Source organism: Fukomys damarensis, unplaced genomic scaffold (assembly GCF_012274545.1).
Source record: "Fukomys damarensis isolate Sample0158 unplaced genomic scaffold, DMR_v1.0_HiC HiC_scaffold_28, whole genome shotgun sequence".
In the NCBI taxonomy this organism is placed as follows: domain Eukaryota; kingdom Metazoa; phylum Chordata; class Mammalia; order Rodentia; family Bathyergidae; genus Fukomys; species Fukomys damarensis.
The window spans coordinates 6,213,935-6,241,121 of record NW_022900940.1 but is presented as its reverse complement, the minus strand read 5'-3'; the positions used below and the strand labels follow the sequence as shown (position 1 = coordinate 6,241,121).

Below are 27,187 nucleotides of genomic sequence, written 5' to 3'. Positions count from 1 at the left end.
AGAGAGAGAGAGAGAGAGAGAGAGAGAGAGAGAGAGAGAGAGAGGGCAAGACCCCAGGACTCCCAGGCCTACAGTTGCAGCAGGTCATGTCTCTCCAGCCCAGGCAGCAGGCACATGAGAGGCCTCTGTCTCCAGTGCCTGACTGGCTAACACGGCATGGATGACCCTGAGGGAGAATGACCCCGTCAGTCAGAAGCAGGAGTGACAGCAAAAGAATGATTCTACAGTGTGGGAGGCTTCATTCTGGGAGGTTGAGGCAGGAGGATCACAAGGTCTAGCCCAGCCTGGGCAACTTAGCAACTTAATGAGACCCTGTCTCAAAAATAAGTTAAAAAAAAATACTTGGTGGCCGGGGATTTAGCTCAGTGGTGCCGTTGCCTGCCTCGCAAGTGCAAGGAATGGAGTTCGATCCCCAGTACCAAAAAAAAAAAGAAAGAAAGAAAAACAAAAAAAGCTTGGGCATGTAGCTCAGTGTGAAGGCCCTGGGTTCAATTCCCAGTACCTCAAAAACAAAACAAAACACAAAGCAAACAGTGTGGGATGCTGTGTTTTATACCCATGGCCGGAAGAGTGCTGAAATCAGCCACCTGGATCATGCTGCCTGAGGAAGATGGGATGAATATTTGAGCCAGACAGGCTGGCCCAGGAGCATCTACCCACTGTGTGGACTTGAGCTGACTGCATTAAACCTTGTGGGTTCAGAGGCAAAGGAACTGAACAACTCAGGTAAAGCATTTGTGTTCTGTGCCCAGGACAGCCAAAGGCCGGTGCCTGCTAGGGTTTTCAGGCGTCCCCAGTGTTCATCTGTTGGAAACTTAATCCCCAGTACATACTGTTGAGGGGTGACCAGGTCAGGGGCTCTGCCCTCAGGAAGGGGCTGCTGTTTTTACTGCAGAGACGTGTGCACTAGTGCAAGGGGGGGGTGAATTACACAAGGCTTGGCCCCAGTCGCTGACACACAGTCCGTTGACACTCTGCCTTTTGCCATGGGAGGACACTGCTGCAAGTGGGACCCTCAGGCTTGGACTTGCCAGAAATAAGTTTCTGTTCTTTATAGATTCCCTGGCTTCTCATGGTAAACGTAATCATTATGTACTGCAAACGTGTTCTAATAAAAAAATTTTTTGAAAGAAAAACAATTACCCAGTTTGGGTGTTCTATTACAGCAGGAGAAAAGTAGACTAAGAGAACATCTTAGTTCATAGCCGCTTTATCCCTGCAGATCCCCAGCCAGAAGCCTTGCTGCTGTCTGCACACCCTTGTCTTTCTCTCACATCCTGCCCTTGACCTGTCCGCATGTCTGTTAGGTGCTACTCTCCTGTGAGTCTGGAAAGCCAAGCCTGCTCCCCACTCCCTCTGTCCTTCTGCATCTAGACGCTGGCCAGAGCCCCACCGCCTCCCACTGGGGCCACCATGGCAGTCCCTGGGGTCTCCTGCTGGAGCCCTGGCCCCTTCCACCTCTTCTCAATACTGCAGCCAGACAGAGCCTGATAAAACGGAAGTCAGTTTTCCCCTCTACCCCAAGCCCTCCAGTGCCAGCCCTTTTCCCTCAGCATGGCCCACAGCACTTCCATGACTGCAGACACCTCTCCCTCAGACACCCTGAGCCTCCCCCGATCATCCACCCTGCCCTTTTTCTTCTGCCCCACCATTCACAGTTCTTTGCTGTTTCTTGAACATACCAGGTGCAGCCTGTCTCGGTGCTTTTCCTCTGCTGTCCCCTTGGCCTGAGTGGCTTTTCCTGCTGCTGCTATCTGCGAGCTTCACTTCTTCACTTCTTGCAAGCCACTGCTCAAATGTCATCTCCTCGGTGAGGTCCGTCCTCACTTCGTAATTCAGATGACTCCTGCGCCCCCTTCCTTGCCTTCCCTCCACAGTAGCACTGACTGCTTCTGACTGAGGTCCTTTTCTCATTTCTCTCCTCTCCTCCAGAACGGAAACCCCAAGAGCAAAGAGACTTTTGTCTCTTCACTGCCCCTAGGATAGTGCCTGGCACGAAGTAAGTACATGCTTAATTAACAGCAGCAAATGGGTGAATGCGTGCTGGCTGTTACAATGGAGGCAAGTCAGGGAACTCCCAATGAGTGACCTACGTGCAGGGGTCAGGGCCAGGCAGAGCGGGAGGCGAGAAGATGCCACCGGGTGCTCCGGCACGGTGGAGGTGCAGGGGGACAAGCACACCGGAAGTGCTTCTGCACGGCACTCGAGGACAGGCTCTCTCTGGCAAGAAGTCCAGGGTGGACCCCAGAGAGTGGTGTTAGCTAGCAGATTCCTGAGGAAGAGAGGGAAGACGGTCCCTGGAGTCGGGGGCTCACATCAGGAGAAAAGAAGTGCCCCTGTCATTGCTGAAGGAGGACCTGGCCCTCTCAGAGTCCGTTGGCTTGTCACAGACCCACGCTGGCTATGGTGCAGGAAGCCAAGAAACTGGGTTTTTCTTCAGCAGATTTCTTAGTCTTTTGGGAGCGGTTCCTGCAGGCTTTGCGGGGTGGGGGTGGGGGTGGGGAGCACTGCATTCAGCCCTGGGAGTGAGAGTGGGCCGGGAAAGGTGGCCCCTGGGAACCTGAAGGTCAAAAGCCCAGGCAGTTGAGGCTGAGAAGGGAAGGAAGCGTGTGGATCCCTCGGGGCCATGGGAGAGTTTTCATGCAGAGCCTTCCTTCATGCAAAGTCCGGGACAGTGGCCTTGCTGGGTGGGCTGGACTGGGGCCAACGCTTTCTTACCAAGGGTTTCCCCCTGCTGGGGTAAGGATGTCGGGATCTCCCCTAGTCACACAGGTTGGAATCTTAACCTCCAAGGCCTTGAGGTTGGGATGTGAGGCCTCTTGGAAAGTGATTTAGGTTATGACTGGTGTTAGTGCTTTTCTAGAAGAGGCCCCTGGGGTCGGTCTTCTGTGTCTCTCCTCCATGTGAAGACAGAGCACAAAGATGCCATCTGTGAACCAGGAACTGGGCCTGCACCAGATACCAGCTCTGCCTGGGCCTTGTCAGCCTCCAGAGCTGGGAGAAATAATGCATTCCTGTTGTGTACACATCACCCAGCCTATGGCCCTTTGTTACTGCAGCTCAAGCAGGCTGAGACACCCCTTTCCCACAGGGGAGAGACAGGGAGGGGAGACAGCAGGGCCCCCTTCTGTGGGCACTGTCACCCTTCAAGAGGCCATCAGAGTTCCCTTCTCCAGATTGCTCATGTGGGTTTGTCTTTCTAAAACACTGTGGGACAGGGTGAGGAAGGAGCAGCTCCAGTTTGGCAGGATTTGAGCATTCCTGAGTTCCTAAAACATTCTTGTTTAATGAGGCCTCAGGCCCTTAACAATGGTGTTTACAACTTTTGTCTTTTGGTATTTAAATACTAATAAAATCCACATATATAAATGCATTCCCTTTGAAAAAAAGTTAAAACAATTCAAAAATTCCTCCCCACAGATAAAAGTATCTCTGACCTGCCTTCCTGTTTTCCTTTTATAGACACACACACACACACACACACACACACACACACACACACACCAGTGGGCTGTGTCCCTCTCCTCACCACGAGCATCGTGTATATGTTCTGTGACCCACTCTTCCCACCTACCATGTCTTGGGAGAATCTTTATGGATCATTTAATGAAGACAAGGGCCATTCCTTTTTTAACTGCAGTGTACTATTCTGCTATGGTCTCGAGGAAATCGGTTACCCCATCACTTCTAGTCGACGAACATTTCTCCTCACTTTCAATATCACAAACTGTTCTTTGAATACTTTTGTGTGTCCTCTTTGCACACATGAGAATGTAAGTGGACACACACAGGACAAGGAGCTGTGTTGATGAGGCTGTTGTCAGCTAGTTCTCACTCCTTCCTTCCCTCCTCCCCTCCTGCTTATATTGGCCTGGGCCCCGACACCAGCCTTGTCCAACAGAATGAGGACAGGAGCAGTACCTAGCTCTGAGCTTGGGCCTAACGAGGTCTTGACCATCTCTACTTGTCTTGCTTATACTGTGGCTGTCACTGTGTGAATAACATTCCCCATGGAGCCACTGGCCAGGAGGCATCACCGGAAACACAGCCTAGATCAGCTGCATGCCAGCCAGAGTAGGTTGGTAGAACCCTTGGTATCAACCACGGTCTTCAATGGCATGTGCTTTGGCTGCCCTTCCAGGCCATGAGCCCCCTGGGTTAGGACATGCAGACAGTGGCTGAAGGGCACCTACTGGGCCTGAGGGGCGTCACTCCAGTCCCCTTGATGGTGGATGGACGGGCCCACGCTGCACGGTGCGGTCAGGTAACAGCACACACAGGTGTGCTCTGTGTTGAGCGTATCCCCCAGTGGCTCATGTGTTGGGAGCAGTTTGGGAGGTGTTGCAGCCTTTAGGAGGTAGGGTTCATGGGAGGGCATTAGGTGACAGTGGGTGCTGTCCTGGAAAGGAGCTGATGGGTCTCCCAGGATCCTGCTTGTCTCAGGAGAGGCTGTTGTAAGAGAACTCCTGCTGGATGGGGTGGCTCATGCCTGTAATCCCAGCATTATGGAGGCTGAGGCAGGAGGTTTGCAGTGAATTCAAGACCAGCCTGGACTACATAGTGAATTTAAGCCCAGCCTGAGCTATGTAGAGAGGCCCTGTCTCAAAAAAGAGAGGGAGGGGGAGGGGAGAAGGAGTGGGAGAGGGGTAGGAGAGCCTGCCTCCCTGGGCTCTGCTTCCTGTCTCTCACACACTCGTCTCTCCCTCCCGTATGTGCTCCCATGATGCAGTCCACCTTGATGAGATGCAGCCAGCTGGCGCTGTGTTATTTGGACTTTGAGCTCCCTGAGCTATAAGGGGAAGGCAGTCCTCTGCTCTACAAATTATCCAGCCTCAGGTATCTCATTATAGTATCAGAAAAGGGGTGAACACAGGGTGTTGGTAAGGGGTCTGACGTGCCAATTAATTGTAATTGTCAACTTGACTGAGAAGAGACTCCTCCCAGGGTGACCGGGTCCTGGAGGCATTGTCCTCCGTGGATTAATCCCTGGTTCACAGTGGATGTGCTATTAGGAGGTGGGTCCTGGGGCTGTGCCTTTGAAGGGTCCATCTCTCACTGGTGCTGTTCTGCTCTCCACCTCCCGACACCGTGAAGGGAGCAGCTTTTCTCCACCCCGCCCTTCCACCGGATGTTTCTGGCCTGGAGCCAGCGGCCATGGACTGAAGCCTCTGACTCTGTCAGCCAGAGTCAACCACTCCTGTAAATTTCGGCTTTGAGTATTTTATCCCAGCGGTGACACCTCAGGGGTGCCAGCCCTGATAGCTCCAATTGTATGAGGGCCCTGTCTGTCCTTTCTGTGGGCCCTGGATGTTGGTGAGAGCATCTCCTGGTGCTACTGTCTGGGAAGCCTTTTCCTAGCTTCTACCTGCGGCCCCCACAGAAGCCGCCATAATCTTCAGAGGGCTGCTGGGGCCCAGCAGGCCAGGGAAACTGCTCAGAACGGTGCGGACAAGATGAATCCCGGTACTGCAGCTAACTGCTACCCACCCAGACAGCCTGTTCCTTTGCACCCAAGGACTGCATTTCTCACCCGCTTCTTAACTCTTCCAGTGCTGCAGTGGCCTCTGACCCTGGCGCAGGCAAATGTCACTCGGCATGGCAGCAAGGAGTCTGCTGCCTGCCCTGTCGCCTCATTCTGCAGCCGCTCACGGGAACACCATTGGCTCCAACATGAGGCTCTGCGGACACCTCCGCAGAGAAATTTGTCTTTTGTTGGGGGTTAGCCCAGATGGAACCTCGGGGCTGGGAAATAGATCTGTTTGCTCACTGTCCCCGCTCACCTCTCTGTTCATCTGTCACTGTTAGCTCAGGGCTGATAATTCTGACGCGCTGGAGCACTTGCCCGGCTTGGCACTGAGTGGAGCCCAGAGGGACTTTCCCCGGCAGAAGCTCACTGTGTGCAAGATACTTGTGGTGATGCTGTTGTGGGAGGTGGGTCAGAGGTTGGCTTCACGTAGGGGGTTAGAGTCATGAGGGGCTCTGTGCTGCATTAGCCTACAGTACCTGCCCATGCATGGGGAAGAGACCAGACAGGAGAGCTACACGCGTGCTGTCCCCAAATAGCCACTAGCCCATTGCGAGTCAGGTGCCCTCTGCCATCCTCTGCTGACAAGTTCTTCCATGTCAGTGAGTGGAGGTAGGCCCTATACATGTTAACGGCTGCATAGTATTCCCTTATATACATGTCAGGGGGCTGCCAGTGATGGGGGAGGGGATGGCCACTGATTGAGTCAGCACAGGCACTTAGCCAATTATCTGCAGACTGGCAAACAGCCTACATGGTGTTGGTCACAATGCCTGCCCAGTGTGTGCAACATAATTCACCTCTGGGCTAGAAGCTTCCCTCTGCACTGTGGAAGGGCAGTACCCTTCGGACAACTCTTACTGAAGCTTAGAGAAGTTTACAAATGTTCCAAGATATACAGCTAGTAAGTGGCAGAGCCAGATGTCACCCCAGGCATGATGGACCCCACAGGCCACACTGGTGACCGCTACCTCCCCCAGGGAGCCACAGGATAGGAGAGAGCTGCTGAGTCACAGCAGGGCCCACAAGTCAGGAAGTGTGCTGAAGCAGGCTGGCTGTCCCCAGAGAATAGACACACTGCCTCTCGGTCCCCGTGTCTCTTAGAGCCCCCTGAATGACAGTAACCCTCCCTCTCCACATTCAAAGCTACAAGTAGCTGGAGTGGGTCCCTGGTTGTGGCCAGTGACCAATAGCTGAGCCTCTGCAGCTGGTCCAAAGCCTCTGGCTTTGGCTTTTTTGCTATGCCTGAAATAACCAGATAATTATAGTTGCAGTGGGTCCCTCAGCTTGAGCCACAGAAGCTGACTGCCTCCTGCCTGAACTGGGTCTTCCCGAGGAAAGTCTGGGATCTGCAGAGCCCTCTCTGGGCAGCTCATTGTTAGAGCCAGAAGGAGCCTCAGCTCCAGCCTTCCTCTCACGTTGTTGCAGTCAAAGGCCCCAGGCCTGGTGGCCTCCAGCAGATGCTCTGACCAGCCGTCCTTGGTCTCAGGACGGAGTGCACAAGTTACCAGCTGAGCTCTCCCTGCTCCAGCCTTGGGTATGCAGCCTGGAGGGCCAGGCTGGGGTCGTCCCTGTGGTGGGGCAGCTCCTGGCGGACGGGCTGCTGGAGGCTCCAGGGCTGGCTCTTCTGTAGCCTGTGCTCCCTGGCTGGGCCAACACTAATATTTACATTCAAAGGCAAGGCTGCAGCTGGCTGCCTCCAGTCCCTGGGGCTCTCCAGGCCCGGATGAATCTGCAGGCTGGAGTGATGGGAGACAGCTAGTGTGGGCCAAGCGGGAGCCCAGGAGCAGCAGCCTCGTTCCCAAGCAGGAAACTAGGCCCAGGTCCCAAACAGCAGAAAAACTATAGTGCTAATCCTTGCAATTATTTATAAGGTACCCGCCATATGCCAGGCGCTGGAATAGATAAATGTTTCCTCCTTTCTATGCATTTTTATTGTAGATCTCGGCCCAGTGTTCTAAGGCAGGGTTATCTGAGTCTTTCAGGCTATAAAACAGAGCCAGAGAAAAGGTCAAGGTCTCTCACAACCAGGAAGTGAGGAACCTGAGAAAATACACATTGACAATTTTAAAATCAGGTGTCCATAGTTTAAGGCAAAAGGGAGTGGGGGGGACTGGGACATGCTGGTAGGGAACACTAGCTAGTTGTTGCCAAGAAAAATAGTGAACCCCTTCGGGCCAGCTCCTTAGGATTTCAAGAGAAAATATTACAGTATTTGTTTCTGTAATCCTATGTGGGAATATACATATCGATACACCTATAGGTTTTTGTTTGAAGTCTTTCAATGTTGGCAACACATTCCTTTTCCTCAGAGACAAAGAAGGAGCTGAGTCACACAGGTGCTAGGGTGACACCAACTCCACTCTGATCACTGAGCCCAGCAGGTTCAACCTTTCCCGGCATCCTTTTTGTGAAAGGCAGGAATGAGACATCGGCGTGCAGCCTGCAGCCTGGACTATCGCTGCTGACCCTCCCTCACAGTGGAATGTGCCTCTGGATGCAGGGTCACCCTTAGGCCCAGATGGCCAGAGCCTGCCACCCCCATCCCAGGTGTCCTCCAGGTGGGCCCCTGCCTTCTGTTGAGCCCTGGGGTTCCAAAGGCCTGCAGCCTACTTTCAAGAACTGCATATGAGTTCTTTGCTGACGTGTAATGGGCCACTTAGGCTTAGTGGGTGGAGCAGCAATCACTTCACCCTTATGGCTGGGTTGGGCCCCGCACGGCTCATGCACATGTGTGCTGCTGACCGACTGTGGCAGAGGCCTGGGCTGCCGTGGTGGCTTCCCCACAAGGCCTGTGCTCCCTTGAAGCCTGCCTCATGGGTTCTAAGAAGAAGCTTCCTAATGGAGATGTAGGAGAAGCTGGATTCCCCTCTCCCTCCTAGCTCGGAGCCACCAGGTGGGGGTCACATGGCCATCTGTGAGGCCCGAGGCAGTCCCAAAGGGCAGTCCAGGTTCAGGGGCAGAGATAGAATGGGCAAAGTCACTTCCTAAAAAGAGCCTGCGGGACAGGAGAGAGTTCTGTGAGGTCTTGGAGAGGCGCCTTGTGTGAGGCTGGAGGTATCCCTTCTAGGACGGCTCACGGCTGCTCTGAGGGACTCTGGAAAGTGCAGTGAGGGTCCCAGAGGCAGCAGGCAGGCCCCAGCAGGCAGGTGGGGAGCATGGGACAGGCCCCTCGGCTTTGGGGGGAGGAGTCCCACAGAAAGCCAGGTGGGAACTGGAGGCCAGCTCCTGGGGCTCTGAGTGACAGAGACTTCGGAGAGCAGAGGGAAAGGAGAGGCAGGTGAGACAGGGATAAATGAGCCTGCTGTGTGCCCACTGCCCTGCTGGTCAGCAGGGCTGGCCTGGGGTAGGAGAAGGACTCAGTGATTGCCAGCTAATGTAATGTCTGTGTCCTGCTGAAAGAAGATGGGTTTGCAGCCATGCTCAAGCCTGTTATCAGGCAAGGAAAGTCACTGTACAAATAAAAAATTGATCCAGACTGTGGGCCTCAGGGGAAGGAGAGGCTAGAGGGCTATTATGCAAATTTCAGTCACCTGGGATGTGTGTGGCCTTTGGGGACTGGCTCAGCTCCAGAATTCTGAAGCCTTGGCCCATGGCCCCACCCAAAGGGAGTGCTGAAAGTATACAAGCAGCCAGATTTGAGACCCACTGAGCCAGAGGACAAATGGCTGACGGGGAAGATTCTCTGGCCTCAGGGAGGGAATGGCTAGGACACTGAGAGGGAAAGAGGCCTTCCAGGCGGGCAGAGTAGCTGGGGCAAGAAAGTGGTGGAAGGGACTGCTGAGCACACCTGGGGGCCATGAGGATCGGATGGTCTAAGGCACCGGGGTCAGCAATGGTACAGATGCTGACATGTGCTGCTCTACACTGTGTCAGGTGCTTTGCCAGTCATCTCATTCGGCCCTTACCACAACCTACGAGGCAAGTGGTTGAATTACTCCTTTACAGGTGGGAATACTGAGGCTCGGCAGGCTGTATAACTTGCCCATGGCTAATCTCAAGCTGGGAATTTGAAATTGCAACTGGAGTTCTGAAGGCCACGCCAGGAGGGTCCTCAGTGTGAGTGTGGGGAGTTGGGGATTTGGCCTCGAGGCAACAGGGAGTCAAGTATAAATTGGGATGACTTACGGGTGGCTGAGCCTGGCCGTGGGGTGCAGAGAGGAAAGCCTGGAGGGTGCATGTGTGTGAGGGTGTGAGCGAGGGAGCAGGGTAAATGGTGAGCAGCTCCTCTGAGTCGGGTGACGGCTCCTTTCTGCTAGGGCAGATCCTCCAGCCCATGGCCTTTGTAGTGCCTTTGGCTTCAGGGCCTTGGCACTTGCTGTGCCCTCTGCCTGGACCTCTCCTGCCTCTCAACGCCCTCATCCCCTCAGTACCACCAACACCCGGCTTCTTGCTGAGATGGTAGGCAGGGAGATTGAGTTTGCCCTCAGATGTGTAGTGGCCTTGTGTTCCCTGGCAGGTGAGCAGCCTCCCTGGAGCTCAGTTTCCACATCTGCAGAATGGAAACAGCAGACCTGTCTGGGCCCAGGGAGAGGAGCTGGGAGGGGTGGATGTCCTCAGCCAATGCGGGCTGGGGACAGAGCCTCACTGAGAGCCAGCCACCCTCCTTGCTGGAGCACATGACTGTGCTCCGATTGTCTGTCTGTCCATCTACCTCACTTTGGGACTGCAGGCCTGGAGGGCAGGGCTGTGCCTGGTCACCACGACAGCCCTGCAGCAGGGGCCAGGATAGGCAGGGATGGCAGGCTGCTTGCTCACAGAGCCCCAGTGTGGATGGGAGACGTAGCATGTTCATCTCACAGCACATTCTTTCCACCTCCTGCCAGCCGGGTATGCAGCCTGCCCAGCCGGTTGTTTAGCTTTTGTCTAAAAGTTGGTGTGGTATTTGCATGTGGTGTACTCGCAACCTCCTTATGCTTTAAATCACCTCTAGCTTACTCACAGTACAGATGCCACGTAAATGCTCTGCAAATAATTGTTTTACTACATTGTTTAGGGAATAATGACAAGAAAAATGTCCGAGTGGGTTCTGTACAGACACATTTTTTTTTTTTGGGTACTGGGCATTGAACTTGGGTCCTTGTGCTTGCGAGACAGGCGCAGAACCATTGAGCCAAGTCCCCAGCCCCCACAATTTTTTTCGGAATCTTTTCAAACTGTCTTTTTTTGACTTCAGGTGATGCAGAGGGCTGGCTGTCATTCATTTGGAAAGTTATTCTAGGGAGGGGAAAGGAGATGAGGAAGAAAAGCCAAAGGCAGGGTGTAGGAGGGAGCAAGTTGGAACTGGGACCCATCCTACTGGGATTCTGGCACAGGCCCCAAGGACTCCCCCAGGACAACCAGAGAGCTGGGGTATTTAGCCATACACTGAGGCTGCTTCTGGGCGGTGATGGCCTTGGCGCTTCTGCCCTGCTTGGTGTGCTAACCCCAGCAGCGCAGGGCCCCAAGGAAGGTGCTGTGGGTGAAGATTCTGTAGTGTCTGAATGGTTAGTGCAAGGGCCTATGGGTGGGGCAGCCACCAGTAGTGTGTGTTACGGGAGAGTAAGCTGTTGCACAAGACTTCCAGGAAAGCCCACGAAAGGAGGCCGACATGTGGCTGACGGGCAGTTTTCCTGTCTTCCTCTTGCTCAGACTATAGATTTAATGGGTTGGGTGTGGTGAGGCATGCCTGTAATCCCGAACTCTGGGAGGCGAAGGCAAGAGGGCCACAAATTCAAGCCCAGCTTGGGCAATTTAGGCACTTAGAAAGACCCTGTCTCAAAAAGAAAAAAAGGGGGCTGGGGATTTAGCTCAGTGGTTCTGGTGCCTGCCTCTCAAGTGCAAGGGCCTGAGTTTGATCCCCAGTACAAAAAAAAAAAAATCAAAAAGAAAAAGGACAGGTGATGTAGCTCAGTATGAAGGCCCTTGGTTCAGTTCCCATTACTGGGGTGGTGGTGAGGAAGATATAGATTTAATGTAGGAACTGAGGCAAAGGCCAAGCGAACCACCAAGGCCCTCTGTTAGGCATCTTTGGTTATTAAACAGTTTACTTGTGAACACTATACCCTACCGGACAATCTTTTTATAGCTAAAGGCAGCCACTGATACTGGAGTTTTCTGTTACTTGCAGCACAGTCCACTCTTTGTTCAATAAATCAAAAGTGTTGAAGAATCAGTGAGTGAAACACAGGTGCAGGGCCGGGGATGTAGCTCAGTGGCGCTGTGCTGTCTCATAAGTGCAAGGTTCTGAGACTGATCCCCGGTACTAGGGGGAAAAGAAAAATGTAGGTTGGGATGGAGTGTGAGGGGGTGGCTAACATCGTTTATTTACAGAGGTGCTCAGGGGTTTGACTATATGCCTTGTCTGTAAGCTCCTGTGGGCTGGATGATGGCCATTTTTGCTCATTATTTTATTCTCCACATTTAGACCAGTGCTGTATGCAGGAGACATAAAATAACTGCCTTGTGAACAAACAAATGGCCAGTGATCCTAGGGAGGAGAGGGAGCAGCTGCTCTTGACACAATTCATTTGATTTCCATTTGTGGAATGTCTTTATGTATCAGGATGCTGGTGGTTTTTCTTCTTTGCTAGAGGGAGAATTGGGGAGGGGCTAGGATAAAATGTAAGACCGAGTAAATTAAACTTTCTTCAAGCCTCAGTTTCCTCATGTGTAAAATAGGGACACAATGACCATACTAACCCAAAGTTCTTGTAAGGATCAAATGAGAGAATGGATGGCCAGTGATTAGTAGTTCCCAGCACATAGCGGGTCCTCAGTAAATGATGCTATATCATGATTGCTGTTATTACTAATAAGTACCTACCGCTACTGGACCCTGTAGAAAATAAACAAGTCACAGTCCTTGTCCTTGGATAGCACAGGAATCCATTGGGAGGGATGTGTATTACAGGGAGGATGGAAATCTGCTGCTCCCAGGTTGTCGTGGAAATACAGACTCTGAGGGGTCACAGTCACACCTGTGACCAGCTGGCTGGATTGTGGTGGGGACTACCCTCTGGCGGTGCCATTCTGGGACGAACGCAGTGGAGCTGATCTGAGCCCTGCTTTCCCACCCAGGATCTCTGAAGAGGGCCCATGACTGCAATGGCAGCTCCAAGTTTGATCTTGCCATCTGGTCCCTCTTGTCATCCAGGTCTTATTGAAAGGAGCTGAGTTGATTGAAATAACAGAGGAGCTACCCTTTAGTGGAGCTGAGATCTGGAAGTGTCTTCCACGTTAAAGTAATGGGCTCTGTTTCCAGGTCAGTCACTGTGTAGCGTCTTCCTCCTCAGAGTTGTCCCAGCTGCTGGTCTCCCCAGCACTGTGGGCCTCAGAGAGGCTGTGGTGGGCTCTGTGTACCGAGGGGAGGAGGAGCCGCCTTCACACCCAAGAGGGGGAATGTTGCTAAAATATGTTTACATTGATTGGAAGAGATATTAAAATGTGTTGGCTAAACAATGCTGCTCAGAGAAAATTGGACAGGAAGCCCATCCAACTTCGCCATGAGCAGGATTCTTTGCTGAGCTTCAGAACTATTTCCACAGCCCCCAGGGCTGCCAGAGTCTGGCAACCACTGCTGTGTCTCACAGGGTGTCTCATTTCCAACAGGCTGAAGGCCTCAGAAAGTCACCCTCAGAAAGGAGAAGGGCAGAGGCCCAGGGCTGAGGAGATGCCCTTGGACTCTGCATTAAGATTTTAATACAAGCCTGGGCTGTTGAGGGGCTTTGGGTCTCTGCCAAAACCGTCTTGGATGGTTTGGTGTCTTGCTGCAGGTAGTAGTTGAATTTGTGTTAGGGTAACAAATTACCTCAGATAATGACTTGAACAGAGGAAAGGTTTATTTGGGCTCATAGTTTTAGAGGGTACAGTCCCTGGTTACTCGGGCCTGTAGCTTTGTGTTTGTGGTGAGAGACTGTCACGGCAGGGAGCATGTGGTCCAGCAAGCTGCTCACCTCATAGCAGCAGGAAAGAAAGAGAGACAGGAACCAGAAGCACTAGGGTCCCAGTACCCCCTTCAAGGGCCCAAGATCCAATAACTTCACCTCTTCCCACTAGGCCCTACCTCCACTTCCTAAATGTTCAGTGCCACGCTGGAGACCGAGCTGTCAACACCCCAGGCCTTTTGGGGACTTTTCACATCCAAACTATAGCAGGACACAGGCAGGGGACCACTCCTCCCTCCAGCATCTCGTCATCTGAGATGATTTTTCTACGGTGACACATTCCCACAGGCATATCTTAAGTTCTTGTGAAACAAATAAGCCTAACAATCATCATAAGTCTCGACACAGCTCTTTGGGAGTACGTGGTAGGACGTGACTCTTGAAGTACAAACAGATGTGTTGTTTTCTCCTGGTGTTGCTTTCTACCCTTGTCCCCGCCTCCCTTCTGCCAGCTGTGCATTTGTCCTCAGCACGGGGAGGGGATGACTCAGCAGGAACCCTGACATCAGACCGTCCGTTCTTGGCTTTGGAACGTCAGAAGCCTGGGCCTGGGGGGCATAAATAATAGAGAAGGAGAAGAATGGGGGAGGAGAAAAACTTCACACCCGGATCCAGATCTCCGGGTAGGGATTGGGGGAGATGGAAAGGGTGCCTGGAAGGAGAGGGGGGTCCTGGGGCCACTTGGATTGTGTACACAAAGCATCTAGACACTGCTCAGCCCCTCCTGGGGTTCATGGGACATCAGTTAAAGATGCCCATGCACTCAGTTGGCACCTGAAGATTCTCATCCACCATTAGTACACAGGGGCTGCATGGGGTGTCCTTCCTGTGGAGGCCTGGCGGGCACCTCCTTTTTGGAGCAGCAACATACTGGTCCAAGGCTGTCTCCAGCAGCATTCTGAGATGTGACCTGGCACCTCCCTCTTACCAAACATGGATACACCTTTGCAGTGTCTGAGGCTGTAAATGACAGGTCAGGGCTCTGACAGTTGCTGTGGTTGCAGTGACAGAGAGATCAGAGACCTTTGGCACTCCTGACCCTGGAGCCCACCTCAGCAGGACATACCTGCTGAGGGCCCACAGTGACTCGCCCTCTGTGTTAATGGAAGTCAGGTTTGTGCAGAAGCTAAGGTAAGAGGGGCTGTGGGCCATTGTGAATCCAGGAACCAGCCAAAATCCTCTCCTTGAAGGTTGAACAGAGGGCAGATGAGAGAGCCTGTCTTCCATCTCTCTGCAGAATGTGTGGACTCCCTGTTTCCACCACTCTCCCTGCTCTCCCTGGGGCCTCTCCTTCAAGCCTCTACAACAGTGCCCCTTGCACCAGCTGGCCAGCTGGCCCTGCCCTGTCCTGCCTGCCTCCAGCCCCCACGTCCACAAGCCTTTCCATTTAAAGGGTTCATTGCTACAGGAAACAGATGGGGGAACAGAAATAATAAACAGTGAGGACTTCAAAGGTTCCGGAAGCTGGGAGTCATGGCCTCAGGCCCGTGGTTAGGGACTTCCTTCTGAGATGGGGGCCACAGATGGCTGCCACTGTGCTGAGCTACTGCGACAGTGGTGGGCAGACCCTGGCAGTGTGGGAACCATCATCTGTCACCCTCACAGCAGTTCCACAATGGGGGATGTCACTACCCTGTCTCAGATGAGACAGCTTCGTCCAGAGAGCAGGGTCTGCAACATGACTTATGGGGCCAGTGCAAGATGAAACTAGGAGGCCTTGCTTCGAATAGTGGGGATGTCAAGATGGTAACAACAGTCTCAGGCCACGTGAGACACCTCTGAGCCCTAGCCCCATGTGATTGTCCTGACACTTGGCCAAGGGGTTGACACATCAAGGACACTGGCCAGCTTGTCCAAGGACCCCAGCAGGTGAGACAGACCCAGGTGTCACTTAAGGTCTAGGATAGGCTTCTGTGGGGTCTGCAGTCTCTCAGGTGTTCCACCTTTCGCTGCTCGCTCCCACCATGGCTTATCGGAGATCCTTATTTTTGTGACTCAAAAAGAATAGTTGGCATTTCTGTACTCGTGACACCTGGGAGACTGGGGAAGGAAGATCACTGAGTTCAAGGCTATCCTGGGCTGCAGAGGAAGACCCTGTCTCAAAAACAAGCAAAGGAAAACAAACAAAAAGGTTAAAAATAGTAAAAAGCAAAGCATGGCTTTAAGATACCAGTACTACACACATCCTGATATGGCTCCAAGAAGCCTGTTGGCACTTGCTAAACTGGAGGCTCACCAGCTGACTGGGCCTTGTCCCATCTTTCCCTGCAAGGACCTTGACCAGAAAACAACATAGAGATGGGGTGATTCTCATTCTCGGGGCTGTTTGAAAATCCCCAGAGACAGGAAGATGCTTGAGCTTGTTTACTTCCAGGAAGGAGCATCTCCATTCCCATGACATAGACTTTGCTAGGGTGAGGCTATCACTAGGGTGAGGTATGTAGTTGGTGGGGTCTGGAGATGCTGCAAAGCGTCCTACAAAGCCCTCACTCACCCCAACTGTCCAGCTCTGTGTGCCAGTGCCAAGGCTGAGAAGCCCTGCCAAGCTCTCAGCATTCATTTTGGTATTTGTAAGGAAGGAATGAAATAAATCACTAAAGCCCCAACTCATAAAACTATCTATCCTTAGGAAGTGAATTTTTAGGCGTTGCTTCCTGACTCTGTGACCACAGTATAAGAACAAAGGGTTCCAAATGGAGTCTGTGAGCCTCAGATAATTCTCACAACGACTCAAGGAGTTTGAATTGTTACCGTGCTTTGCTGACCAGGACACAGAGGCTCAGAGAAGATAAGTGGGCAAGAACTTCCTGCAGGTGGTTCTTCCTGGGATGATCTCACAGTGTGGGGCAGAACGTGGGGCTTCTTTTGCCCTAAGAGACCCTCTTGCCTCTTAGCATTGCCTCTCTTTGTCACCTCCGGCTGAGGGCTGCTCGCATCCCTTCTTCTCCTTGCTTGTGCTCACGGTAGATCCTGCTTTGTTGCCTTCTATCCACTCCATCCACAAAGCTGGATCTTGCTTTGTCAGAACCACTCTCCCAGGGCTGGAGAGACACTGAGCCAGGAGGGAGCCCAGGGTATGAAGTCCTGCTGGCCACTGCCATGGCTTGAGGTAGTCTGACCCATCCTTAGCAAAGTCTCTGCCTCCTTCATACTCCGGGGACCCTCTTCACACGGAGGAGCACACAGACTGCCAGATAAAACATGGGTGGCCCAGGTGAACATCAATTTCGCATCAACAGTGAATACTAATTCTAGTATAAGCATATTCCAAATATTTCGTGGGCTATACTTTCAATAAAAAGCATCTCTTGTTTATCTGAAATTCAAGAGTACCTGGCACCCTGGTGTTTGATTTGCTAAGTCTGCCCTGGGAGAGGGAGCTGGAGAGGCTGGGTCCTGAGTTGGCTGTGTCTAAAGCCAAACTGTCCCCGCGCTGAGAGCTGGAGGACTGCTGAGGAGCCCCTGCGCCTTCTCAGAGCCTGGCCTCCGAAGAAATTCTCTGAGCGGGTCCTGCTCTCCCTCCTGTCCCCATGCCCCCACCAGGAACAATAAAGGTTTGTTGAGTAGCAAGGCTCTGTGAGCCCCCACCCCCCGTTTTGTGGTACTGAGGATTGAACTCATTGCCTTCCCACTGAGCTACCTCCTTAGCTCCTTTTCAATTTCATGACAGGGTCTTGCTAAATCACGAAATTGCCCAGGCTGGACTCAAATTCGTGATCCTCCCGAATCAGCTGCTGGAGTGCTGGGATGACAGATGCATTCTGCCACTCCCAGCTACACAGCTCCTTTCCAACTGCTGTCCTTCTCTCAGCATCCTCTCCAGGATTGGTGATGTACCAGCCATTGTGCTGGAGCTTTAACGTAAATGACTCCTAATATATTTGATTTGACATCAAATCCATTTCACAGGTGGAAAAACTGAGGTCTGCAGAGGTGAATTCTTGGTTACTTTAGGGCTCAGGATGAGAAAGTGAGAGGCAGAACTTGAAACAGATCCTCACATCTGGCTGCAAAGCCAGGGCTGGTGGCTTCACACTTTGCCACCTCTCTACCCTCACCCCTTACCTACAGGGCAGGCCCCTTGGAAGGGACCCCGTGCTACCCATGACCCCACCCTTCCTCTCTCAGTCCCTGAAGAGCCGCAAAAACTGTCCACCTCTGACTTGAAACACCCCGCCAACATCTGGGAACTCTGGGAGGCTGGTTCTTGGACCTTTGCTTGAAAAGCTCGTGGAAATTCTCACCTCAGCTGCTGTGAGATGAGCAGCCCCGGTACACGAGCGAGCGAGCCTCGAGCCTCGGGGGACCTGTCCCAGGGGCGGCATCTGCTTGCAATTACCTGGGGGCGGGGCTTCACCCCTGCTGGTAAAAGGAGCCCCTGGTTTCTGATTTATGCCTCATCTGGAAGGAAGCCCGGGAGCAATCACTTGCCCAGTTTCAGCAGCAGCCAAGGGGCTAGAGGGTCCCAAAGTAGGGAGTGGCCCCGGCTGGCTGTGCTCCCGCCCCACATGGACACAGGCCAGCCATCCCGCGATGCCTTATTCACATAAATCACCGAACTTTGGCTCCCATTCGCCCTTGTGTCCGTGCTACTCTAAGTGCTTCATGAGTACTCGTCAAGCCCTCCTGCGAGGGAGATGCTATTATCATCCTATTTTAGGGTTGAGGAACTGAGGTCCCCAAAGGTTATGTAACGTCCCACAGTCCCGTAGCTGGGGCTCAGCTCTGGATGTGACTCTGGGCGCCAGAAACCATGTCCTTAAATTAACTGTGATGCCGTGCTGAGATAAGTGAGCTTCCAGATGTGTCCGTGGGACCCCCAGATTCCCGCTCACACCCCGTGTGCTTCCGTGGAAGGGATAAAAACACACTTGTTAAAACTCAGGGACTACTGACCCGCTGCTCCAATTCTCCCTTCTCTTTCTCCGCTCCCTCTGGCTTCTCTGTCCATCTTGTGTCTTTGTTCTCTTCATTTACACTGCCTTATTGAGGTATGACTAGCATGTTGTAACTGCGCCTTGATGCGTACAGATGAACGCTCGGACCCCTGCACAGAGTTGCATGATCCCCGTCGTCTAACTTTAGAACATTTTCGAGGACCACAGTCCTCATCACTGGTCACTTCCCTTCCTCCTCCTGTGGCCCTGGGCCACTCTAATCCACTCCCTGCTGCTGTACATTTGCCTTTTCCAGGCCTTTCATGCACACAGAACCATATCGCATGTGCTCTTTTGTGGCTGCCTTGTTTCACTGAGCCTGATGATGTTTCCAGGTTCATCCATGCAGGTGATAGATCAGCACTCCCGTTCCTCTGTGTGGTCAGGTAACGCTCCGGTGTTTGATTGTACCACATTGTGTTTCTCCAGTCACTGGTCGGTGAGCTCCTGGCTCGTTTCTGCCTTTGCACCCGTATGAATAATGCTGCTGGGAACCTGGGTGTGTTTGTGTGAATCCTTCTGGTTTCCCAAACACACTGAGCAGGCTTTCCTCGAAGGCCTCTGCCCTCTGTCCCCACCCTCTGCTGTGCCTTTCCTCCACATCGTCCCGACCCCCGATACCTCTGCCCGCGTCCCCTTGCTGTCATTGCCCACCTTCCTCCTCCTATTAATGGGCCTTGTCACTGCCTGCGGTTGCTCTGCGTACTCATGGGAATACTGGGTCTCTCTCGGGCTCCTCTTGCCTCAGTTTTCTCAAGCCTCCAGTGGAGTAGTGAAGGGGTCTTCTGGAATGGGTGGTTATTAGGAGAAATTGAAACAATGCGGTTAATTACTCCCTGTGCATTGGTTGTTGTGGATGCACACAGCTGTCGGAGAGCATCAGGGGTGAGGAGGGTGTGCAGGAGCACATGTGGAAGGGAAAGAGGGAGAATCAGAGAGAGCTTCCTGGGGAAGGCGGCATCCAAGCTGGGCCAATAGGAGACAGCCTCAGGGCCCATGGCATGTCTCCTACCGCGCCGGTACCAGGCTCCAACATGCCGGAGGAGGACTCTGGACACCCTTCCTCCGCCTCTGCCTCTCCACTGCCGTCTGATAGGTAGGCAGCTCATTGTAGCAATCTCAGGTTCAGGTCAGATGATGTAACCAGGTATTGAAAACCCCTGGCTTCCCCACTGCCTGCCTGTGTGTTTCTGGGCAACATGCTGAACCTCTCTGAGCCTCATGTCTAAAGGGCGGGAGGATGGTAACTGTACCGATAGTGCAGAGGGGGCCGTACAGGGGCCGCAGCACATGGTGAGGTCAGAGAGGGTGAGGGCACTGTGTTGTTATCCGGGGCTGCCGCTTCGAGGGCAGAATGGAGCCCGGCTGTCCCTCCCCAGAAGATGAACACCCAGAAGGCTTCTGGGGAGGGGAAATGAGATAAAGGATGTCAGACCCCTCCTTCCTGTCTCCCCGGCATCCCTGAGAACGTTCCCCTGTCCTCTCCCCTCTCCCAGCTTAATTGGGCAGCTGCAGTTGCTCAGCAGGCGCTTAACCTTCTCCTCTGCCCTCCAGGGAAAGAATTAACGCTAATCCTGGGTGCTGCCCTGCCTGCCAGAGAATTGTCAGAGTGCGGGGGACAGCCGGGCAGCCAAATAGGCCTCCCACATAGCACAGACCCGCTCCGTATGCCAGGGTCTCCTCCGCATCCCTGCCCCTCTGTCCTGGAGCGGCTGAGCACAGCCCAGTGGACCAGTGGGTCACCTCCCCTCTGGCCCCATCCTGTCGCTCCAAGCCCAGCACTGTCTGATGGAAATATAATGAGTGTCACACGAGTCAGTTTACATTTTCTAGTGGAAACATTAAAAACGATCAAAAGCAGCAAGTGAACTTTTAACAACATACTTTATTCAATTCACTATGTCCCGGATAGGCCCTGTTCAGCATTTAATCTTTACATGCAATTTCAGCCCACTCTTTTCCCACCCTTTGGGTCTGCCACGCCTGCCGAATTTGGTGTGCGTTTTACACATTTATGGAACATCTCAATTCAGGTGCTGAATTTTCATGAGACTACTTGATGTACATTTAGTTCTCATAAGATTTATGTAGTTGAAAAAGTAGATTCATCTACCCAAACTCGTTCCAGTCCCACATAGAAGTTTCCCATCGACTATCAGTTCTTAGGTTCAAATGGAATTAAGTACAATGAGAGAGCGTGCACCGTTCAGGTTCAGCTCCTTAGTCCCGCAGCTGCGTGCCCAGGCTGAGTGGCTCCGAGTGTCTGCTGGGTACTGGACCACACAGGGTAGCTCTGGCCCTCGCTCCGAGCTCCCTCGTGGCCCCTCAGGTGGTCTCTGCAGGAAGGGCTGGGGTGTGGGGTGGTGGAGGCAGTAGGGTTAGGAGAGGCAGGGACTCTTCCTGCAATTTACTGTGTGACCTCTGCTAAAGTGCTTGGCCTTTCTCTCTGAACCTTTCTTTTCCCAGCTGTCACACTTCTGCATTCAAATAAAGTGAGTTCTTCCAACACCCTCTGTCTTGATCTAAATTCTAAGAGCTTTCCGGGGCAGGGCCCGCCATTCTCCACTCGCAGCTCCCTCCTGGGGTGGGCGATGGTCATCACTACGGTGAAGGCAGTGATGCTGACATGTTAGAGCCCGAACTCTCAGGCCAGCCCTGGAACCCTCTGACACAGGCCAGCACCTTTCACAGCGGACCCTTCAGGGGTAGGTGGCTGGCTTCTCTCGTGGGAAAACAGTTGCAAAGAGAAGTTAAGAACTTCGCCCCGGGTCACCCAGCTGTGCCAAGGTGCTTACATCATCCCCTCTGTTGCCTTCTGCCTGGCAGTAAAGGTGCCAAGGAGAAGCCAGGCAGAGAAAAGGTGAAGGCTGAGGCTGCTGCTTTAGATCAGGACACAGGCTACTTTTCCCTCCAGTCTGCTGCATACTCTCCACCGTCCTCTGCAGCTTTACCTTCCCCATGCCTAGCTTCAGGGGCAGAGTGAGGCCCCTGGCCAGGCTAAAGCTGGGCCTGCACTGGGGTGATGTGGGGTCTGAGCTCCCAAGTGCACCCAGACTTCAGGAAGCCGGGAGCCCGCAGCTACCCCTGCCAGGCACATGCAGGCCCCAGCATCAGCCAGACACGTTTCTCCTTTCCCTCTTTGAAGCCCATTCTTTACCCTTCCCCTACCCTTTCCTCTCCTCTCCTTCCCCCTTCTTTTTTCCTTCCCTCCCTCCTTACTTCCCACCCATCTGTCCACATGGTTTTTATTGAGGACCTACTATGTACCAGCCCTCTGGGGACACTGCATTGAATAAGGGGCTCCAGCCCTGGAGGAATATGATGGCGCATGTAGAGGGACCAGTAAATAAGCTAGCAAGATCAGCTCAGGGAAGAGACATGTGCTGTTTGAGAATAATACTGAGGTGGGTCGTGGGAGTGAGATGCCTTTTGTATGTGGAAAGACACTGTAGGCAGAGTTAACAGGCAAGCGAGAGGTTTGGAACATCTACAGCCTCTGAGGTACACCGGGGCCCCTTGCCAGTGTATAAAGCCACTCCCTTAATGGCTGGGTTTGCTCTGGTTTCTTTGTTTCTCTCTCCTCTTTAAACTCATCTTCTGTTTTACATAAAATGGCTATGCCCTGCAAGTAGGCCAGGGGGACCAGCTTCCTTGAAATGATGATTGTGACAGGGACAATTCACTCCTCCTTCACTGATCATTAACGGGCTCTGACAATTTACAGGTGGAAGCCTCCGCATTTAATACCAGGGAGCCCCTGAGCTCAGGGACCTTGAGTCCAGTGGACCCTGAGCAGGACTTTTGAGGGCAAAGAGAGGGACAGGGTGGGCAAGTGCCAGGCCAGGGAGGGCCATTGTCATGCATGCTTTGGGGGAAGGAAGGGTTAGTAGCAGGAGGGACTACTAAACCCTGAGGATGCAAAGCAGACGTCAGGGTGAGGAGGGGTGGGGAAGGTCCCTCAGACAGAGTGAACTGTTTGTAAAGGCCTAGAGATAGAAGTTTACACACATGTGCACTCACACACACACACACACACACACACACACGAGACACAAAGTAAGTCCACCTTCTAAGAGTCTGAGTCAGGGAATTACAAGGGATGAGGCTAGAGACGTGAATGGGGCAGACTCTGATAAGCTATTCAAGGAGGTTAGAGGTTGCTTTGATAATCAACAGGAAGCTTTCAAAGTCAAAGGGTAACACCTTCAAATTTGTATTTTGGAAAGATCAACTCGGCTACATCCTGCATAATGGCGCGAGGATAAAACTGAAGCCAGAGAGATTAGTTAAAAAGGCTGTTGCCAAAATCCAGGGGGAAAACCGTTAGTTGCCTGAAACAAGGAAACGGCAGTGGGGGTGGAGAGAAACAGATGGTGGTCAAGGTAGAAATCAAAGTGGAAGGCCCTAGACAGTGATCAGCTATCAGGAGGAGAAAGGGTGCTGGCTTCGTGGGCTGAGCAACTGCACGTGCTCCAGTCTGTGGTGGAGAAGGGAATGCTGGTGGGGAGCTGGTTGGGACGAGGGAAGACCAGATGTTTAGGCCAGATGAGGATCTAGGGGTCCTAGTGGGATCCTGTGGCAGGGAGAACCACAAGGCAGTTTGACGAGGTGGAGGCTCAGCCTGCGGGTCCAGGGACAGGAGTCACAGGCAGACGGAAAAGACCTGCAACCCAGGAGCAGGGTCAGTGGCTCAGGGAGACTGCAGCAAATGAGCCAGGACTAAGTATGTGACACAGGCTAGGTGTTTGGATCAAGTGCCTGGAGAATGTGTTCTGGTCTCCACCACCCACTGGCTGCGTGAGTCTGGGACATTTCCTTCTCTTGGGTTTTATTTTCCATCTGTAAAACTTGGGCACTTGGGCGGCCTCAGCAGCTCCTCCATCATGTGGCGCTCTGGAGTTCTCCAAGACTCCCAGCAGCACAGGCCAGGGTGGGGGTGGGAGCACTGGGTAGCTGGGGCCCAGCGCTGTCACCTCCTCTTCAAACATAGTAGTCCTGCTTTGATTTATTTTGTAATTTGGCCTTCTGACTAAACTTTGATCTGGAGAAAAGGCTCCATTACTCAAAAGAGTTCGAGAGGGCATGACCTCTCCTGTTCTATTTGGCAGAAGGGCAAGAGACACACCTAACTGAGCACCTCTCTGGTTCTAGTGAGATTGTGAGTCACAGGTAATTTACAACTACAGACCTTAAGGCACTGTTTAGGGCAGGCTTGAAATCCAGGGCAAATTTATGGCCCATGTGCCCTAGAGGTCTAAGTGGACTTAGTGGTTAGCCTTAACAACCCACCCCTCCAGCTAAGGTAAGTGAGGTTCAGTTCTAGTTACATGTGCAAGTGATGGTAGGCTGGGCTAGGGCCACAGTGAGAAGGGCTGGGTCTCAGCATGAAGGCGGTGATCGACTGGCAATGTCTGCTCTGGACAGAAGACGTGTGGAAGTGCCGTGTGTGCTATGAATCTGCTAGCTTTGATCTAGTCTTTGCTCCGAAGCAGGACAGGAACGTTCATCTCTCATCGCTCTTGGCTGCTCTACGGCACTTTCTGCTTTCCTCTTGTGGTTGAGTACTTCAAAGGTCCATCCTGACTCACTTCCCAGGGAACTGACCATGTCAGGAAATGAAAGGGTTGCTCCCTGCAGGAAGTCAACCCCTCCATGAGTTCCTATTTGTGTGGGACTGGACTGTGGGTCTTTCCGACCAAGTGCAATAGGTGGCCTCATGGCCAGTGAAGTACAGTACTTCTCTGATGAGAATGGTGAGGGCCCCCGTTTCCAAAGCTATCTGAGGCTTTGTTCCTGAGACTCTGGACAGTGGTCCTGGTCCCACCTTGCTGCATTGTGCAAGGGGGAGGAGGGGGCAGGAGCAGGAAAAGCCACACCTCTTCTCAGGAAGCGAAATCCCTCAATTATGTTGACCATCTTTTAAAAAAAAGGAATCTTCGCTACCTGAATGCTTGGTCATGGGCCCATCTATGGGTCCTGGTGGTGGGGTGGGGCAGGGCAGGTGGGGTGATTTGCATGAGCCAGGTAGCAATTTTCACCAACCAGACAGACTGGGAAGAGTTTAATTTTCAGCAAGTTGAACTGGTTGGAGATGACAACTAGTAATGCGTGTACTTCTCCAGGGGTGTGACAGTTGAACTGGCTGGCTGAATTCAGGCCTGGGCTCAGAAGGCTGTGGTGGGGGGACCCAGGAGGACATGCAGTCCATTTGACATTCCTTTTCAGATTCAGAGCTTTGTTGCTCTCGAAAGGAACTTAGGCTACCCTTTATTTTTTTAAAAAAATTGATATCAGTCCAGTGTGGTGGTGCATGCCTCTAATCCCAGAACTCAGGGAGGCTGAGGCAGGAGGATGGCAAATTCAAGCCCAGCTTAAGCAACTTAATGATTTAATAAGACCTTGTCCCAAAATAGAATATTTAAAAATTTAAGGCTGGATGTGGTGGCACACGCCTGTAATCCCAGCACTCAGGAGGCTGAGGCAGGAGGATCGCTGTGAGTTCGAGACCAGCCTGGGCTACATAGTGAGTTCCAGGTCAGTCTCAACTACATAGTGAGACCCTGTTTCAAAAAACAAGAAACAAACAAACAAACACATTTTAAAAGGGCTCAGGTTATAAAGGCCTTGGTGTCAATTCCTAAGACAGCAAAAACCAAAACCAAAAACTGTACTTGCATAGGGACTGAGGAGTTTCCTGGGAGAAAGAAAGCTGGGATCCTGTCCTCACTTGTGATCCAAGGATAAATGACCAGGCCCAGTGGGTGGGTGGATGGTGAGAGGAGCACAGGGTTACTGAGTAGGCCATTGCTTCGAGAGAAGAGAGAGCCCACATGGGGTCAGGGGCCGGTCCCTGCCAGGTGAGAACCCTCCTGACAGAGACCCTGTGGGAAAGGGTGAGGGTGAACACTCAGAGGCTCAAAGGCTCCAGTGAGTTTGGGCTCTGGGAGCATTGCTGGAAGGTCCCTCTCAATGGCAGAAGCCTTGACACTTAGATCCAGAGAGAAGAGGTTCCCTAGACATGGAGCCCAGGTAGCACCTGCAGGCCCCACACACTATGATCCGATGAGGAAGAGCCAACTGTGGCTCACGGCTCAGGCTCTAGCAGCGGGTCTGCCCTTCTCCCTCTCTGCCAGGCAGTGGAAATGCTCAGAACCGACTTGGCAGGTATTTAAACCTAGTGGTTAAAAGCACAGATTCAAGAGGCTGAGGACAGCTCAGTTTTAGAGCGCTCCCCAGTATGTGCGAGGTCGAATTCCTAGAACTGCAACACAGAACAAAACAAAGCAAAACGAAACACCCCACCAACTCTGGAGCCAAACTGCTTGGGTTTGAATCTTTCCTCTATCACTTATTAACCGCGTGGCTCTGAGCAAGTGGCTTAACATCTCCTAGCACTTATACAGGTGTGAGGAGGGTTAGGTTAATATGTGTAAAACCATATATGGTCAATGGTTACACTTACTGGCTGGTACGCACATGCATCCCTGGGTGGTCTTGCAGGCACAGTAGTGAGTGATAGGAGCCTGGAGAAAAGCTGGAAAATCTTGCTGACTTGGTAGGTGGGGCCTCGAGCTGGTGTATTTTATTGCAGTGTGTCTCAAACTTGAGGATACACGGAATTACTTGGAGGGCTTGTTTGAACAGATTCAGGGGCCTCCTCCCAGTGTGTCTGGGCTGGAGCTTAGAATCTCTTTCTCACAGCTCCCGGGCCTGCAGACCACATTTTGAGCAGCATAGCTTTGACTATTGTGGTAAGTGTGCTTTATTTATTCTTCCGGCTGTGAAATCTGTCACACATCTCTCTATTCCACCTGCCATTTTGTAACCAAACTATAAACTCGGCCAAGGCAGGGCCCATGATCTACTTCCTAGTGTCTGTGTAGCATCTGCCATGTAGCAGGTGCCCGGTAAATATCTGCTGATGGGAGGAAAGAAGCATGCTTTTAGCACTCAACAATGTTCTGTGTGCATTTTCGGGGGTTAATAAATATTCTTCCACAGTATTGTTTGGTTGGTTGCATAGTTTTCCCTTGTATGGATATGAGTGAGAGAACAACTTCAGCTTGCTGGAACAAGAAAGAAGAGTTTCGTTTCAGGGGGCTGAGCGCCTCAGTGACTGGAACCAGGGACTGCAGGGCACTGCAAACCCACAGAAATCTCTTTCCTGCTGTCTCTCAGCTGCATCATTCTGTCACTGCTTTGCTCCCGTTCCTTGTCATTTGCTCTTCTTCTGTCTATGTGACATCCAACATAGCTACCCACATCTCCCAGTTCTCTTGGTATAGATCCTGCTAGTCAATAATCTCTGGTTCTGGGCTTTCTTCTTTCTCTTAAATAATCTCAGAGGAACTCTGATTGGCCCTTCTGGGTCAGGCGCTCACTCCTCATCCAATGGGGGAGAAGGGTCACATTCAAATATGTCTGCTAGGTGCCCTGGTGGTGGGAGGGGTTTAGGAAAGTGGGTCGTGGTGATCCTCAGTGATCCATTCCAAATTACCTTCCATTTATCTCTCTATCTCTCTACTTAAATCTGATTTCAGTTTCAATCTGGTGACCAGGATTTGGTTTCTGTGGACTTCTCTGGCCTCAGAGCAGGGATTTTACTGATTTAACTCCATCTCTCATCCATTAGGGACAATGGCCCATGGCAACACCACACGTTGGTCTGAGATCTTCGAACATTTAATCCGCACAATGTGATTTTGAGGGAGGCAGGAGGTTTCACCCAGCGTGGCCTGTTTAGTACCAGCAAGTCTGTTCATGATCCGAAATGCAGCTGAAAAAAATAAATATAATTAAAA

The 27,187-nt window shown here is 52.3% G+C and overlaps 1 long non-coding RNA gene across 2 annotated transcripts; it reads left to right on the top strand.

Annotated features, from left to right (window-relative positions):
* The first annotated feature begins 548 nt into the window (after nucleotides 1-548).
* Nucleotides 549-27,187, top strand: LOC104866146. Of its 2 annotated transcripts, none has more exons than XR_781354.1 (4): nucleotides 549-726; nucleotides 1,686-1,815; nucleotides 1,933-1,999; nucleotides 27,019-27,187. It is a non-coding gene; the product is annotated as an uncharacterized LOC104866146 (long non-coding RNA). The 2 variants fall into 2 exon arrangements; XR_781355.1 differs by lacking the exon at nucleotides 549-726 and adding an exon at nucleotides 1,264-1,320.